The sequence below is a fragment of the Cebidichthys violaceus genome, unplaced genomic scaffold, assembly GCF_023349555.1.
Source record: "Cebidichthys violaceus isolate CVI_PGR_0920_01 unplaced genomic scaffold, fCebVio1.0.p SCAF_130, whole genome shotgun sequence".
In the NCBI taxonomy this organism is placed as follows: domain Eukaryota; kingdom Metazoa; phylum Chordata; class Actinopteri; order Perciformes; family Stichaeidae; genus Cebidichthys; species Cebidichthys violaceus.
Window position 1 is genome coordinate 293,437 of NW_027176297.1, and position 15,750 is coordinate 309,186.

The 15,750-nt window shown below is 44.5% G+C and overlaps 1 protein-coding gene across 1 annotated transcript in view; it reads left to right on the forward strand.

Annotated features, from left to right (window-relative positions):
- The first annotated feature begins 1,120 nt into the window (after positions 1–1,120).
- frmd4ba (FERM domain containing 4Ba) overlaps positions 1,121–15,750 on the forward strand; it is a 40,936-nt gene continuing 26,306 nt past the window's right edge. The window contains exon 1 of the mRNA XM_068708036.1: positions 1,121–1,371. The gene's annotated coding sequence lies outside the window, so the exon portion shown is untranslated. The remainder of the gene's footprint in view (positions 1,372–15,750) is intronic.

The following is a 15,750-nucleotide window of genomic DNA, read 5'->3' on the forward strand; positions in this document are numbered from 1 at the left end:
CAGTACAACAAGCTTTAAACAACAACATTAACATTGTATCACCTTATCAAGTTGAGATAGCAAATGCCTATTTACACATCCAGCAGACGCGTCATTTAGAGTCGTGTTTCAGGTCAACTGATGAATGTAAATATACTATCACCAGCTGGTCTCTATCTGTGTCTGTTCGCTGTTTGGTGCTGGTAGCGAACCGTAGAACAGCGGCCTGCTGCTGCTGGAAATGACAGCGATGAACCGCGAGAGTGTAACTGATGACAAAGTCAAAATCATTACTCTGAGATGCTCGGTAGAGTTGTATGGTCGGGTGGTAATTCTCAGTGGGATTGTCACTATAGAGAGAACCTCTTTGCTAATTTAAAAATATTGATTTTAAGCAGCTTCAAGAAAGCTATGTAAATCGGACGTTGTATTCTTTATGATGCAAATGCAAAAAAAACTATGCGCTACAGGAATGTACTACTGTTATTGTTTTGTTGGTCATGTGTTTGTTGTGTTACAAATGGGCTACACGTGAACTCCGTTGTGCATCCCTGTGTTATATAATGACAGTAAATGATCCTTGATATCGGGCCACTTCGCCATCCCAAACTCATATTCTAATACATTTCCCCATCCAACAACAGAACAACGGATAATAACTTATTATGACTGAGAAAGATATCCCATAATAAGTCAAAAAAACACATTGTGCATCCCTTCTACGTTGAGCACATTACAACTTCAGGCACAGCAATATACAAAAAGATGGAGAAAGCAGGAACCGAATGTTCCTACAAACCAATCCACACATCTTGAACTATAACACAGGACCAGGCATTGTTACATAGACGTCTTTTTCTGATCCACTTTGCTTTCCGGAGACAACTCTTGACAGCGGTGTTTAATTTAAATATTTAATTGATTTCCGCTGTCAGCAGAGAGCTCTCCTCCGCTGTTGGCCAACCGCCACGCGCAGAGCGCCGCTGAGGGACACTGTCATCTGTCCCGTCCTAGATCTGTGGACGGCAGCGGAGAGGAGGAGGAGGAGGAGGAGGAGGAGGAGGAGGAGGAGGAGTGTGTGTGGACGGATGGGACTGACTGACTGACTGACTGTGTGGAGAGACACGGCTGTTATGGCAGCGGCTTCGCTTCCTGGACTTTGCGGATGAACTCCGCGGAACCTCCTCTTCATCCACCACGAGCCTTTTTCTTTGTGTTATTATTCTGTGTCATACTCATCTTCTCACGAGAGAGAGAGAGAGAGAGAGAGAGAGAGAGAGAGAGAGAGAGAGAGAGAGAGGTGGATTCGTTTCACTGACCCGGTGCCGGCTGAGACGCTCCGCGCGCAGACAATAAGTGGGAGCGCGCTCACATCACAACAAAAGACACAAGGTGAGAAACGTTTCGTTCTCGTTCAGATCACCTGTAACTGCTTTCATGTTCACTCACTTGCAAACGTCTTGCTCTTATTTGGTGCTTTAAAACGTACATTTGTGTTACATGTGCCATTTAAATGCTCTATTTTAATAAGAATAATATGAATAATACATTTTATTTGTGTAGCCCTTTAAAAGGCACTCATAGGCACTTTACATGGTAAAAACAGAGACAATGAAAGCAATGGCAATACAAACAAGGAAGATAGATGATGTTATAAAAGTAACATAACCAGCATCACATTTTATAGAGTGTTTCTGTGGAGAGTCGTGTATTTTGTGCTCATGCCTCACTACATCAATCAACAGCGCTCATTTCGCTCTGTTTGAGTAGAAACGTGTCCATGCTTCCTGTGAACTGGCAGCCTACATGTCTTTTACTTGACTTCTGCTGCCTAAACGTCAGCATGTTGAACTGTTGACATGTCAACAGAAGTGCTTTCCCCTGGTGGGAAACTCAAATTTGAGTCTTGACTGGTTATTTGGACCGGTGGGAGAACATTAAAACTGATGTGGACGCCACAGTGATGCACCTTAAACTGAAAGGACGGGAGGAATAAGATGAACTTCTGGTCTGTTTTTAAAGTAAAAAACAAGAAAATCCTCTTTCTGTTTTGCCTCTGTGGTCAGCTGGTCCGCTCTCCTCTGTGTGAATATCCTGTTTCCTGGACAAAACAAACAATGGGCAGGCAGGCATGGCAGGCATATGATATCCTGTGTGTGTGTGTGTGTGTGTGTGTGTGTGTGTGTGTGTGTGTGTGTGTGTGTGTGTTGGGGTCGGCAAAAAAAACCTGGATGAATACTTTCATACAGAGCTTTAGAAATATATATTATACATTCAAAAAAATAATAATGACACACACAGAAGGAAACCCAGTGACACCAGTCGTGTGAGTGAGGCAGAACAAAGACACAGGACTGGTTTGTGTCGGTGATGATATTCAATTTGTTCCTCATGAGAGCAACATGTGCTGTGTCCCTTTCTGACAGGCACACACACAAAGAGAGAGAGAGAGAGAGAGAGAGAGAGAGAGACGAACTGCAAAGGCAGCGCTGCTTTGTGTTGACTTTGGTTCTGGGATGTTCAGCTGCTTTTAATGGGGTCAGCGCTTCTGATTCAATAAAGCTATTAACCGCCACAGAATATTCCAACGCCGCGGCTCGGCCCCGGCACAGATACGAGCGATTTGCCAATCAGGGTCCATTAACGACCTCGTCCACACAAGGTGGCCTTTTGTGAGAGCAAACCAGATTAAACATCCACATCCAGTCGACCTGGGGAGAGAGTGTGACCTGAGCTGTCGACGAGTTCCCACCTCTCCTCACAGCCCCTGTTTTGAGTTTCAGAGTTGTTCGTCAGCATTTTTCTTCTTCTTTTCCCACACACCTTTATGATGACTCTTTCCGCAGAGAGTTGAATGAGCGCATTAGTCAGTTATGCTACGCGATACTGTTGTCACGCCGGTTCAGTACGAAATCGACTCTTCTGCTGGGAAACAAGATCTGGCCGGACTGGTTGTGACAACAGATCTCCTCCGCTCACAAAGATCAAACCCTTGATCAAACTCTGGCATGTGACAGGGGTAAGTGGGAATCCTTGCAAGTTACACACCCTGTTTGTGCAGGTAGCAGTATGTACATATTGTATATTTAAAAAAATAAAAACTTCTATCAAGATGATAGAAACTTAAAGGTGTACTTCAGTGATATACTATTACACTTACATAAAGTTAATGGACTCTCAAGGGACAAATTAAAACAAAGAACTATCAAAATTTTAAGAAGCAGAGTCCAGGAAATCTTGACTTTTAGCCCCAGTATGAGTTAAGCTCCAAAATATTGAACCCTGCAGTTTAGCCCTGATGACATCATCAGAGTGAGACTGCGGAGCCACAGGGTACATCACTCAACCCCCTGTAAAATTGGTGGATTGGCCCTCTTCATAGCAAGACCGCGTCGCTATTGCAGAAGAGCAGCCCCTGCGTAATGCTAAACTACCGCGAAAATGCTAAGCTATCGTAACAGGGACACGAGTGGAAAAGAGTCATAAAAGCCGCAAACTGAATCCCATAAGGCTGTGTTTTATTGCTTATGAATTATACTGTTAATTTGTAAGAGGACAAATCTCTAAATTCTTCTCTCTAAAGCTTTAACCGTCTTGTAGCAAAAATATGATTGACAAGTGGTGATGAGAAAAACACCAGTTCAACGAGTGCGTAGCTGTTGACAGAAGTAGAAAACATGGAGGTTGTGGAATGCCACTTTAATATATGTAAACAGGCTTGGTGCCCGAGGCCTCATTCAGGGTCAGGCAGTGGAGTGTTTTCTAGATACTGTGTTTGTGGGTCATCGCTAATCAATAGGCCTCGCAGTGGAAATCAATTCAATTCAGTCCAGAGGGGGACGTCTGCAGCCTCGCTCATTGAGTGTGTTTAGGAACATCATTTAGTCCATAAAGGTAGCTGTTAATGTCCCCGGTGCTTTCAGTTCCTTCTGTGGCATAATCACTGCAAACGCGGTTCACACCGAAAGTTGAGTCAACAGGAATCTGTTCCTCGTTGGCTGCGAACCAACTCAGCAGAGTGCAGGCACTACGGCTCTCTTCCTTGTTTCATGTCTGCTTCGTCCCCTCAGACAGGACATCCTGAGTAAAACAAAGAGTCTGGCCCTCGGTTTCTCGTGCAAGACACAGACATTGCGAAACACGCCGCTTTCATTGTGTGTGTTTTTTTTCGAAATTTACGATTCTTGCATACAAAAGAAATACCGAATGGAAAGTGTTTTATGAGAAAACGCTGTTGTGTTGTGTTTTGTTTTGCGGGATTTGGTCCTTTAATGTGGTGCTGTAGTGAATAATGATGTTGAGGGTTGGTTTTTGTGTTTATTCCCCTTCAGAATACAACAGAACACATTAGCATCAGCCCCGGAGAGCGGCTCTCAGCTGGTTGCTAATTCCTCTGGGAGCTGGTTTCCATATCATTTCGATGAAAGAGACTGCATTAAAACAAGCTCCAATCTGTTTAAAGACAGACAAAATCCCCTCAAAATGCAGCGCCCAATCCCGCTTCCTTATGAATTATTTAAAGAATGGACACAAGGATGGATTTATTGGTTACCCATGTGTATCAGTGGCTATTGACCCGAGCACTTCAGAGTAAAAGCCCCTTGTCCCGGGGGAATGCTAGTGGGAAATTAATCACAATTCCAACAGTGCATGCTTTATGCCAGTACAACAACCTACACAAATTAGTTTAAACACGAGGCTGGTTACACATCATCACTTGTGACAACTGTCTTAATGACACAGAAAGCAAAAATAGCGCTTCAATCTTAAATAGAAATATTTATTTATGATTTCTGAAGATGTTAATGTGTAGAGGTTATGTTCAGCTTTGATAGCAACATCATTTCATTTCAAAAATGAAATAAAGACAAAAAGTGTGAAAGTCAAATACAGCTGCTGTGTTATTTTAGTTTGTAAAATAATATTTCAAACTGAAGATGGAGAAATAATTATTCATAATAGATCCTGTGTTTTAACCTGTAAAAAACTTAATCCAGATTTAAAGTAAAACATGAAGTCCGGTTTCTGTTCCAGAAGAAAACCACATTCAAAATCACATTGGCATTCATGCCAATTTATAAAAAAACATAAAGTTCACTCAAATTGTCTCTACGGGAATGAAAAAAAAAACATTGTAATATTGTCATTTATTTGATATTTATTACAGAACGGCCTAACTCCCACAAACCTAAGACTGGTGGGGTTAAAGGTTAGAGATCGCAGTGAATAACTTGGCGTGAATGTCAGATTGTCAGGAAAGGTACAGAAATTGCAGCAACTGTAATTCTGATGTCGGAAAGGTGTGGGAGGAAATGTTTGACATTCTGACCCGCATTTGATGGATTCTGCCGGCCCTTAAGTTCCAGAGTATGCCTCAAACAACGTGCTTGTCAGATCGGACCCCTCACCTCTCCGACACAGTATTCAAGAATTGTACTTCTTTCTCAAGCTCTCGTTTTTCCTTCTTCACACAACCTTTGACCCTCGTTGGTACGATTAATCCTGTCACGCTACTCGTTGTGACAGAAGGCTTTTTCCGCCCCGAGTGTGGCCTTTCAGAGCAGGTATACAAACACCTGACCATTACGACTTAGTACTTAGTCTCCTGTCATGTTGTTTCACCTGCAAAGTTACAGTATATGAGTTTAAGGCAAAGCTGTGGGTTAAAACAGGGGAGGACAGTTTTTAAGGAAACATCCTATAATTAAAAACGATTGTTGTGTCCCTCCTGATGTTCACCATCTAAATTTCCTTGTTAACCCGACTATTCAGTATCTAAAAATCTAAATGCGGTGCGCTGCTGCACAGGCAGGTGAGGTATAGATCCTAGTGGGGGGGGGGGGAGCACCTGCTTCCTGGTGGGTTCATCCACAACCTCAGGCAGCAGAGGCAGCCCTGAACCCAACAGATCTGTGCAGCGTTTCACTCCAGAGCAGAAAATCCCCTCTTTTGTTTGTTTGTGTTCTCCTCCTCCTCATGTGTCTCTGGGATGTAATTGCTGTGAGGCTGAGAAAATGAAAATCACAACAAAGCAAAACCCTCCACCACCTTTTTTCTCTGTCTGTGCTGCTGTCGGCCTGCCTGCGAGGGTTTTCGGAAAGAGGAAGGGAGGAGGAGGAGGAGGAGGAGGAGGGTCTTCACTGTAATTATGCTGCTTGTGTGCCTCTATCCATCCATCCCTCTCTAGTGATCGCTCTCCATTTTTTTTTTTTACCCATTTTCCTCTTAAACTTACCCTACACAGATCACACACACGCACACGCACACACACACACACACACACACACAGCAGGAGAGCTGTGTGGTGATGACGCTGAGGGGATGTTTGAAAGCCTGAAAGGTAATGACTGGAATGAGACTCCCTCCACTGTGAGCGTGGGTGTGTGTAAGGTAAAGGAGGAGAGGGGGGGGGGGGGGGGGGGGGGGGTGGGGGGGTGGACAGAAAGGGCCCGAGCTGCTATTATTACCCTCTCAGGCACCAACGGAAAAGGTACCAAAAGCAGACGTACCCCACAGCCTCGGATCCACAGTGATCGATAGTGCTCGACTCCGTTTCACATGTTTAGAGCCAGAAGCGATGGGGGCACGGAGAGGAGAAACACTTCTGTGAATGTGCGAGATGCTCACCCCCCCCCCCCCCCCCCCACACACACACACACACACACACACACACACACACACACAAAGTAATTTCCTGTTGAGTCGGTGTGCTCGATTCTTCTCGTTTTCCACCATTGCCTCAATGAGTTAATTTTGTTTAAGTCCCATTGTCAGTGCACTTGCGGTGCGGGTGTCATTAAGGTGTGGCGCGTATAGGTGCTCTCATCATTAATGGAGTGTTATGTGAGCCTTCTTCTTTTTCACTGGGTTAATACTGGAAACCAACACCTATAGGCCGACACTCGCTCACAATGCCCCGCAGTTCAGAAAGAAAGAAATCATCCAGCTGCAGTCACCGTCACCGCTGCAGTTTTGGGATGAGGAGTAGAAGCGGGGGGGGGGGGAGTCATTATCACCTAGCCCTGTGGACCGAAACCGAGCACCCCTGCTGGTCCACTCTGAGCTCTCTGACAGGGACGGAGAGAGAGACTGCATGTTAGCCGTAACATGGTGGACAGACGTAGGCGTGTGGTGATACAGTGGCGAGGAGACGTGTCAGAGGAAAACCTGTCTTTGATCTTGGTCGCGTCGTGTTTCCTAGGGCTCGGCTACTTCCTTTTGAAATACATAGGTTACCTATATGAGTGTGTGCGTATACCCTTTCATCTACTGTACCGCACTCCACTGTGCAATGCATCCTCAATAGGTTCAGGCAACAACACTGCTTGGTTAGGTTTAGGAAGAGAGCTTTGTTTGGGTTAAAATAACCACGGAAGTGTCCTTACTTCAGTTCAATAAATCAACGTTGACTTCTTGTTTCACACGGGGAACTAACAGCGGCCGCGGTTTTGGTTTGACCCTTTCACCTCCCATCACAACCGTGTGGGTTTTTGCAGTCTTTACACTTCCTGATTCACTGTGAAGTGGATTACATACTGATTGATTTTGTGTATTACAGCCCATTCATTTTCGTAGGTATTGCTGAGAACAGCTTGTATTGTAACAGCAGCACACTTGTCTCTCTTGGGTGGATGTTCTGGACAGTGTTTGATGATACTGTGTACGGGGCTGGAGGTGGTTTGCAGGGCGCTGTTGTAACAGGTGTCAAGCACTCCGGGAAGAAAGATAATACTGTATCCCCAGGGGAAGGCAGTGGTTGGTTAGGCTGAGCGATATGGGCAGTTACATTCATTTGTGTCTTCCAAACCAGAGTGGGATTGGAAATGTTTACATGACAGAATAAAGAAATTAATAGTTGATTAATTGACAAGTCGATCGACTGAAAATGAATATTTTGAGTCATCTATTTATCTCCTTTCCCAAGCAGAATGACAAACATGTATTGCTCCAGCTTTCAAATGTGAGCATTTGATGCTTTTCTCAGTTTTATATCATTGTAAATTCAATATATTTAATGTTTGGACTATTGGTTTAGATAAATGTAATATGAAATGACTATCATTAGTCGCAGCCCTACTCGACAAATTGGATAGCTAAATGGTTATATGTAGGAAAAGAATAATTGCCACTTCACCTCCTTCATATTTCTTACATTACATAAGCGTTATAGATTAATTCCTCTAAACCATTAAACCATGTAATGGTTTTAGAGGAATTAAGAGTATTGCAGAAATCTTTCATATGTGTTTTAGTTGCTATGCAAACATCTAGTTTGATGAAACTCTGTTATGAAGCCAGCTGAAGCGGCTTGGCCTATTTTGCTTGACATTATGTGGCGCATCCCATGATTAGAAAGGACCGCTTGTAATTTATTTAACCGTCCAGATAACAGATGATCTACTGGAATGGCTAAAATGAAATTACTGCCATCCCCTGGTAATGCTTTCACGGTGCATGTGGGTACCAGCGATCTGCATACAGACGGTCTCTCACTACTGTAAGGCTGCCACTGTAAGAGAATCAGTAATTAGACATAAAACACAGTACTCAATGAAATATTTCACTTTCATTAGAGATATTAGCAAACAGTGTTGTACTCATCCAGCAGACACAAAGCAACACTAGCGTTCATTTGGCGTTGTGTTTGTGTCCCCCGATGAATTTAAGTCCAACATTCAGTCTCCTTTTAGCTCTGTTTTGGTCTTTTCCATGTCCCGATGAAATTGTCTGGCTCTTATACAATTATTTCCACTCTGTAGTTGCTGTAGTTTGTCTGTGTGACACATGGTGATGGTGCATAAAACTTTTTTTATTTTCAACTCGCAGCTTTCCCGCTGCGAGTTGAAAATAACTTGATGAGAGCCGTAAACAAGAACCAAAAGACCAAAGAACTAAGTTGCGGGCCTTAAAACCACAACAATGAGCTGAAAAATACTAAAACGCTCCGTAGAGCAGCAGGGGAGAACTGCAGAGTCAGGCGATAATTCTCTGGGTTTGTTTTGAACGACATTTATATTATTACATACTGATTTAGACCATTGTAGATATGGAAATATTTGTGTGCAGCTTTAAGTTCCTATAGCCTGTTGTTTTCAGCCTCTTTTGTTGGATCTTTACCTACTTTACCCTAAAAACAGTCTTTTCTAACCAATGAAATATTGAAAAGCAGTGAGACGTGTTTTCCATCCTGCAGTGTAGCAGCTGTTTCAGAATATGTGATGGTGTAGTCACAGTAAAAGTACTGAATTAGACGTTCTAGCAGCAGTAAAGCAGGAACAGATGCTCTGTTTCCAGGCCCTTTCTTCTTCAAACTCTACATACTTATAAATCCTCATTTGACTCCCAGCGAACTCACCCGCCCTACGAATCATGGCACCTCCTGAAATCACTCTGACGGAGCCGGAGTCTTTGAGAGCTTTCAGTCCACCGAGAGCTTTTGTGTTCATACACAGCCGGACAAAAATAGAGGTTTTCTGCCGTATTGGTGGCTGAATAATACCGACATGTTTCAAAGTGATGTCTGCTTGTGCCACGCTGGTTCTGCAGTGTGTCTACACAGCACACTGGCTACCGGAGTGCAGTTTTCAACATACAGTATGTGGATCAGTTGTGATTTCTCTGTTGTCTGGCCAGATAAGGCCATGTTTCTGATCTGATTATCAAGTCAGTAAATTGGATTGAGAGCGATAAGCCAGGGGCTCTCATTACTGCACATCATCTAAATGCAGATATCAACTGCCACAACTCTGCTAATTGCTGCGGCAAAATGGATTTAGACACTTCATTGTGTCTATACAGCATGTAAATGTATTGGTTTAATTGAAGGGGGCTATAACCCTTGCAGCCCCTTAGCATGTGTTAAGGGCTCAATTTCTGGTATCAGATGAAACCAATTCCCTCAGTTCTAAAACCAGATTACACAGAGCCAATATGCAACATGTTACCAATCAAAGTGAACTGCCACGAATAGGATTTTATACCTTTGTAGTGAAGCACACAGGGAGTACCTTGTGTTTCTAGCCACGCCAGCAGTGCGGCTCTAGGGATGGCAACTATTGGACAAATTGCCATAAAATCGGACTCTTCATCTGGTCGGTGAGCCTTAACAATATACCTGCTAAACGTCAGCTGAACGAGAGAATGTTAGCATTTAGCTCAAAGCGCGCCACTGTGCCTTAGTGGTCTAACCGCCTCACAGAGCAGCTGGCATGGCTTTACACTCGTTTAGCTAAAAGTTGAGGTTCAGTTTTCGCTGTGTGCTCCTTAAACTGGCATATAAGCTTGAACTGAGGTCTTTTCCTTGATCCCCACCCAGTCTCCCTGAGGCATCATTTACAATCATGGATAGAAATGAAATTTAAATCACTTATGTTTAGGGTTGTAAATCTTATGCATTTACTAATTCCCAGCATAGCTCTGAATGAAAACAGCTTTGTGCTGTTATTCGCAGTGAACTATAAGTGAACTATGATGGTTTGGAACATGACAGATCATTTATATAAGTTGTTATTAATAAACAAAGGAATGCTTTTTAAATATCTCCTCAATCTCAGATCTTAAGCCCTCTTTGTATTTATTCTTTCCTTCAGAGACAATATCGGTAATTTTAAATCCTTCTTTATTTTTTCTTTCCCTGCAATAATTTCACCCCCTCCGCCGCCTCAAGGCTCATTAAAGCCCCTCACTGGTGGTGTCTCCTCCCCTCCCCCTCCTCTGCTTCATCTCCCTCGCTTTCTCTTTGTTTCATTCGCACGCCCGTGGAGATGCCCACAGTGGCCATTCATATTTTCCATCACTTGGCTATGATATTGAAAACTAATGACACAAGCTCTTTGTGCCCCTTCTAAGAAATGTCTGGACAAATCTGAGCACCCGCTGTCCCTCGGGGCAACATTTTGTTGCGGCAGACACTGTGAGGCTGCTACTCTGGCCTCTGCCCCCCCCCCCCGCATGCTCCCCGCTCTGACCTCCTCCTCTCCATAGCATCTGGTTCATACACACACACACACACACACATGGTTTGTCATGGCCTGTGGCCTGCAGCGAGCCCCTGAGCGCTGTCCCGTACAGCAAGAGGAGCTGACCACAAATCCCCAGACGCAACCGACGAGCCTATATGTGTGGATGGCAGCAGCAGCCGGGCCCTCGCCTCTTTCCCTGCCCTCTTTTCTTATTCTACCCCCCGCCAGGCCACACAAAGCTGGGCTTGACTGTACCGCCGAAACACACAAAAAGCTTCTCTGTCTCGCCATTCATTTGCCAAATGGAGTTCTATCACATGGTGTTAATTGGCTGTAATTAAGACGTCTTGTGTGTTTTTTTTAACGGATGCAGTGAAAATTTCTGTCAAGATGTATAATGGCAATCATTCACTCACTGGCACGGTTGTCAAAAAATCTGACGACCTCAGGGTAGACATATTGTAAAAAAAAGAATTGTAGTTCCTTTTGTGTTGATTTAATGCCGTCAAAGCATGTGTCGAGGAGAGAATTACCGACGGCAAAAGCAGACAGAAGCCACGGTATTTTATTTTCTGGCTTGTCACACATCAGGCTTTGCAGTACCAAAGCTCATTACGTAAAAAAAAAAAAAAAAATGTAGGCCATAATCTATACATGAGCAGAGATGGCCCTCTTTCATGTTTTATGAACGTAATCTATTCATCTATGATGTATGACTACAAATCGCTCTCCCAGTTTCGTGATTTCTGACAGCTGTGTCCACCTGCTCCATTTCTAACCACGAGTGACAGTCAGGAAGCATGACAAGCGAGCAGGCCGGGTCCTGTGAGGCAAGCACGTTATAACTTACCACAGCGTGTGTGTGTGTGTGTGTGTGTGTGTGTGTGTTAGGGAGCGTGCCGGGCACACTGCACAGAACAGCTTCCATTCAGCGTGTCAGCTGCAGCCTCAGTATGTGGCGTAGCTCGTCAGCTGCAGGGCCGTGTGGGTGACAGCTGTTCTCCCCGCTCCGCTCGGGCTCTGCTATGATCACTCGGAGGCCTTCCCCTTTTAGACAATTAATCTACCGCTTACTGTACACGGTAATTGCCGTCCCATGTTGAAGTGAGCCCAGGGACGGGGGGAACTGTGATGATCTTGGCAGCGTGGCTGCCCCTGTCATGCCCTGCCTTGTATTCTCAACAGATTCGGGGGCCTATTAATACCGAACTTCTGGGACTGAACAAAGCAGTGGGCTAAATTGTAACAGCCTGTCTGTCTGTATTCCTATTAAAACTTTCAATCCAGGCAAGTAGAATGAGGCCCTTCTGTTAGGGAGAAAGGGCATGACATTGGCATAAAGATAATAAGAAACCCCTCCAGGCAGCATAATTTACCAAACAATTTCCAGCACTAAATTATTTCCCCTTTTTAGTCCCAGAGGGTCGTGTGAGACACTCGATTTCCCCATCTGCTGGCTGTAAAGGGGCGCTGCAGTGTGAGCAATAAGTATGTCAGCCACCGCCGCACTCCCGCAACAATTGCTTGTGCTCCACCGAAGGGGGAAAGTATAGCAACAGCTTGAACAGAATGAGCCTTTAAGTGAGCACAGTCCTGTGTGCAGCACATGAGGAATGGAGTGACACTCGAGTGACATCAGAGGCGGGGGTGACGGACTGCGGTGTGAGGTCATGGTGTTTACAGCCGTGGTACCAGGCTGGAGACAGAGAGAGGACGGAGACAGCAGCCATGCATACTGAGTTACAATGAACGCTGCCTGTGTAAAGATATTCATAAGAAGAGCACTTTAGCGCCCCCCCCCGCCCCAAAAAAAAAGCTGGATGTCAGGTGACGTAGCACAAAGAGCGACAATGTACGCGTAGGGAGGAGGTCCGGGTGGATAGATGGGTCAAACAAACACAGGATTTTCACCCAGGAGACCACTGTTTGTGTCTCCTTCATGAAACCAAAAGTCAACAAATGCATCACATGTGTCACTGAAATCCGAAAATCTGTGTATGAGGGTTTTTATAAGACGGTTTGCACGATAGTGATACACATATGTTATAAGTAAAAGATGCTAAAGAGAGCACTGAGACATGGGCACTTGTAAACAACTTGAGGATCAGACGGCGCTTATTGTGCGTCTCTCAGAGTTAGAGCAGACAGTTAATTCCCACTTTCCCACGGGACGCCCTCTCTGAGCGTAGACTCCCACGGATTGATTCGAGCCGAGGTCGTTGCCTCTTCCTACATCTTCACCCCACCGCAACCCCCCCAGTATGGAGCGTGGAAATCATCTGGGATTATCTGCCGCCTGCAGGCATTTGGCATACTGTGTGTCAGTTCACTGGAAATGTGCGTGGCTCCAGAGACAATGCCCGCATGCCCTTACGTTGAAATATAACCAATGTTTTGTTTGTTTCCCTACACTGCATAGATTATATTCAAGTCAGTTCACAGATTTTTTTGAAATCGTACTTTTAATTGAACGTTAATTGCTTATTTATAAATGTAATAAATAAATAATACAAGTGGAATGTTGGCAGCTATTTAAAACTCTTTTTTTTTTTTTTTACGATTGCATGCAAGCTCAACTCAGAACTACTGTGCTGCCAGATGCACCAGAAACCCTGAGTTTGTGAACATTGTGTGGACCAGAACACGTGGCGATCATGTGTACGATCAGCGGCTTGTGTCCACCATATGTTTGGCTGTCTTGGCCACTGTTGCTCCAGGCGGCTGTGGCCTCGCACATCTGTCCGTGTTTATCATGGTTTGCTGCTTGCGCTCTATCTATATACCTTCAAATCGGGTCTCTGGTGCTGAATCCTGTTTTCCAGAAATAGATCCATCCGGTTCTTGCAGTGGTGGATTACAGCATCAATAGTATTTAATCCTGTTAGGACATTTTCTACACTCCGAAGGAAGGAACTTCTAACAGCACATTTGCTGTGTCAGTATTATTTCTGGTTTAACTCTGTACATTATTTTTCTTATAACAGCCGCCATTATATATTAATAAACCTTCAATGTCTATTGTATTGAAGATAAAAAGTATGTCAGGAGATTCACTGCCAACAACAGACAGCTTGGGATTTATTTTCCAAAGATTTAAAGGAATCTGGCAATTGAGTTTCTAGAAGAAGAAGAGGAATTACAGACTTTGTGTTTTATTTTTCAGAGCTGATGATGGAAATATCTAAGGAGGGAGCCGTCTTCTATGCTGTATTGTAGTTTTCCATGTTTTTAAAAGTGCTCTATAAATAAGCTAAACTTGAAACTTGAGCCAGCTCCCTTCCTTCTCAGTTCTGTTGAGAGTTACGCGTGCTCAGTACCGATCGGTCACTTGAGATAAACATGGCGTCGGGTAAAGACCGAGTTTATGAGCTCTAGTGCAAGCGAGCGTTTCAATTGTCCTAAAGACAAGAGTTTAGTTGGGGGGGCGATAGTGAGGATGTGAGTAAAGCTCCAACAGTTTATTTGGGTTCGAGAGCAAGGTGATATAAAACATGACAATTATCTTCTCCGCATACATATATTCTTGGCAAGCAAGCAAATAAGCGTATTGCACAAAATGCAGAACTATTTCTTTGAGAGTACAGCAAATACACGATCCGTTTGTGCATTTGTCAATTGCTCATTGTACCTTTTTAAAAATCTTTATTAAAGACCCAATGTCCCAGCTGCCACTGCTCAGTATAGCCTAGTTCACTGCCTGCATCGGCGTAGTAATTGATGTGCTCATTTCCAGATTGTATTCACTCACATGCATTACTGCACGCACAGAAGCAATTCGATGCCTGACGGGCGCTATAACTTTTGTTTATTATTTGTTTGTGTACAGCGTTGGGTGACTGAGCACATACGGAGAGTTCTGGAACTGACTGTAACAGTTTGTCACCGTCTGAGCAGCTCCACTGCCTCCTCAATAATGGTTGACGAGCCAGAGAGCATCACTCACTTACTGTCCTCGCCATGTTTTCGGGAATTATTGATCCAAGAACAACAGCAAGCCTGCTCGTCTAACCTCAAGTCTACATCCTCTGAGACAATTCAATGAAACAGCCCCATTGGGACTGAGGACACTCAATAATCAAACAGCAGGATAATGTTTCCGCTGAGAGCTGTTCCATCTTCTGCTTTTCTCAGTATTCTCTGACTTGTTTGTCTGAGTCAGGTGTTTGGCCCGTGTGCCACGTTTGCTGATCGATCGCAGCTGTGCAAAGGAAGACGTCTGGTCGCGAGTCTCAAGCCTCCACGTTGTTACATCAAAGCCTCTCTTAAACGTTTCTTCCCCCTGCGGTTTCACTTCTAGCTTTTTTATCCCCCGTCAGTTCTTCCGTCCAAACAGGACTAATTATTTTGAGTGTTGCTGCAGAATATGATGGGTGGAGATGTCTGGCCTGCTCAGGAAATTGCTCTCACATCCCAGACAAAGTTGCAGACCGTTCCCACACACATGTTTGCAGACAATGCATTCGAAAAGTGTGCTGAAATTAAACAACAAAGTAAAAGATGATGTCATTCGCTTAAGCTGAGCAAACTTTAGGGAGCAACGGAGGAAAGTGTTTATGACTTTAGAGGTTGAGCGGCCGGCCGGAGTTGGTTGTGTTTGTTGTGTTTATGGGGGAGACGGAGCCTCTGCAGCAGGGGCCTTGTGGTTCTGCCCTGCCCTCCCCTGCGCTCCCCTCACTATGAGGCAGTGTTTTGGACCGGGGCCCAGGACCAAGCCTGAGGCACGCTGCTGCGCTCCAGCCTCTCCGGAGCGCCGACTCTCACTGACATCACATCAGCTGGTGAGACATAGTGGACTGTGTGTGCGCGCGCG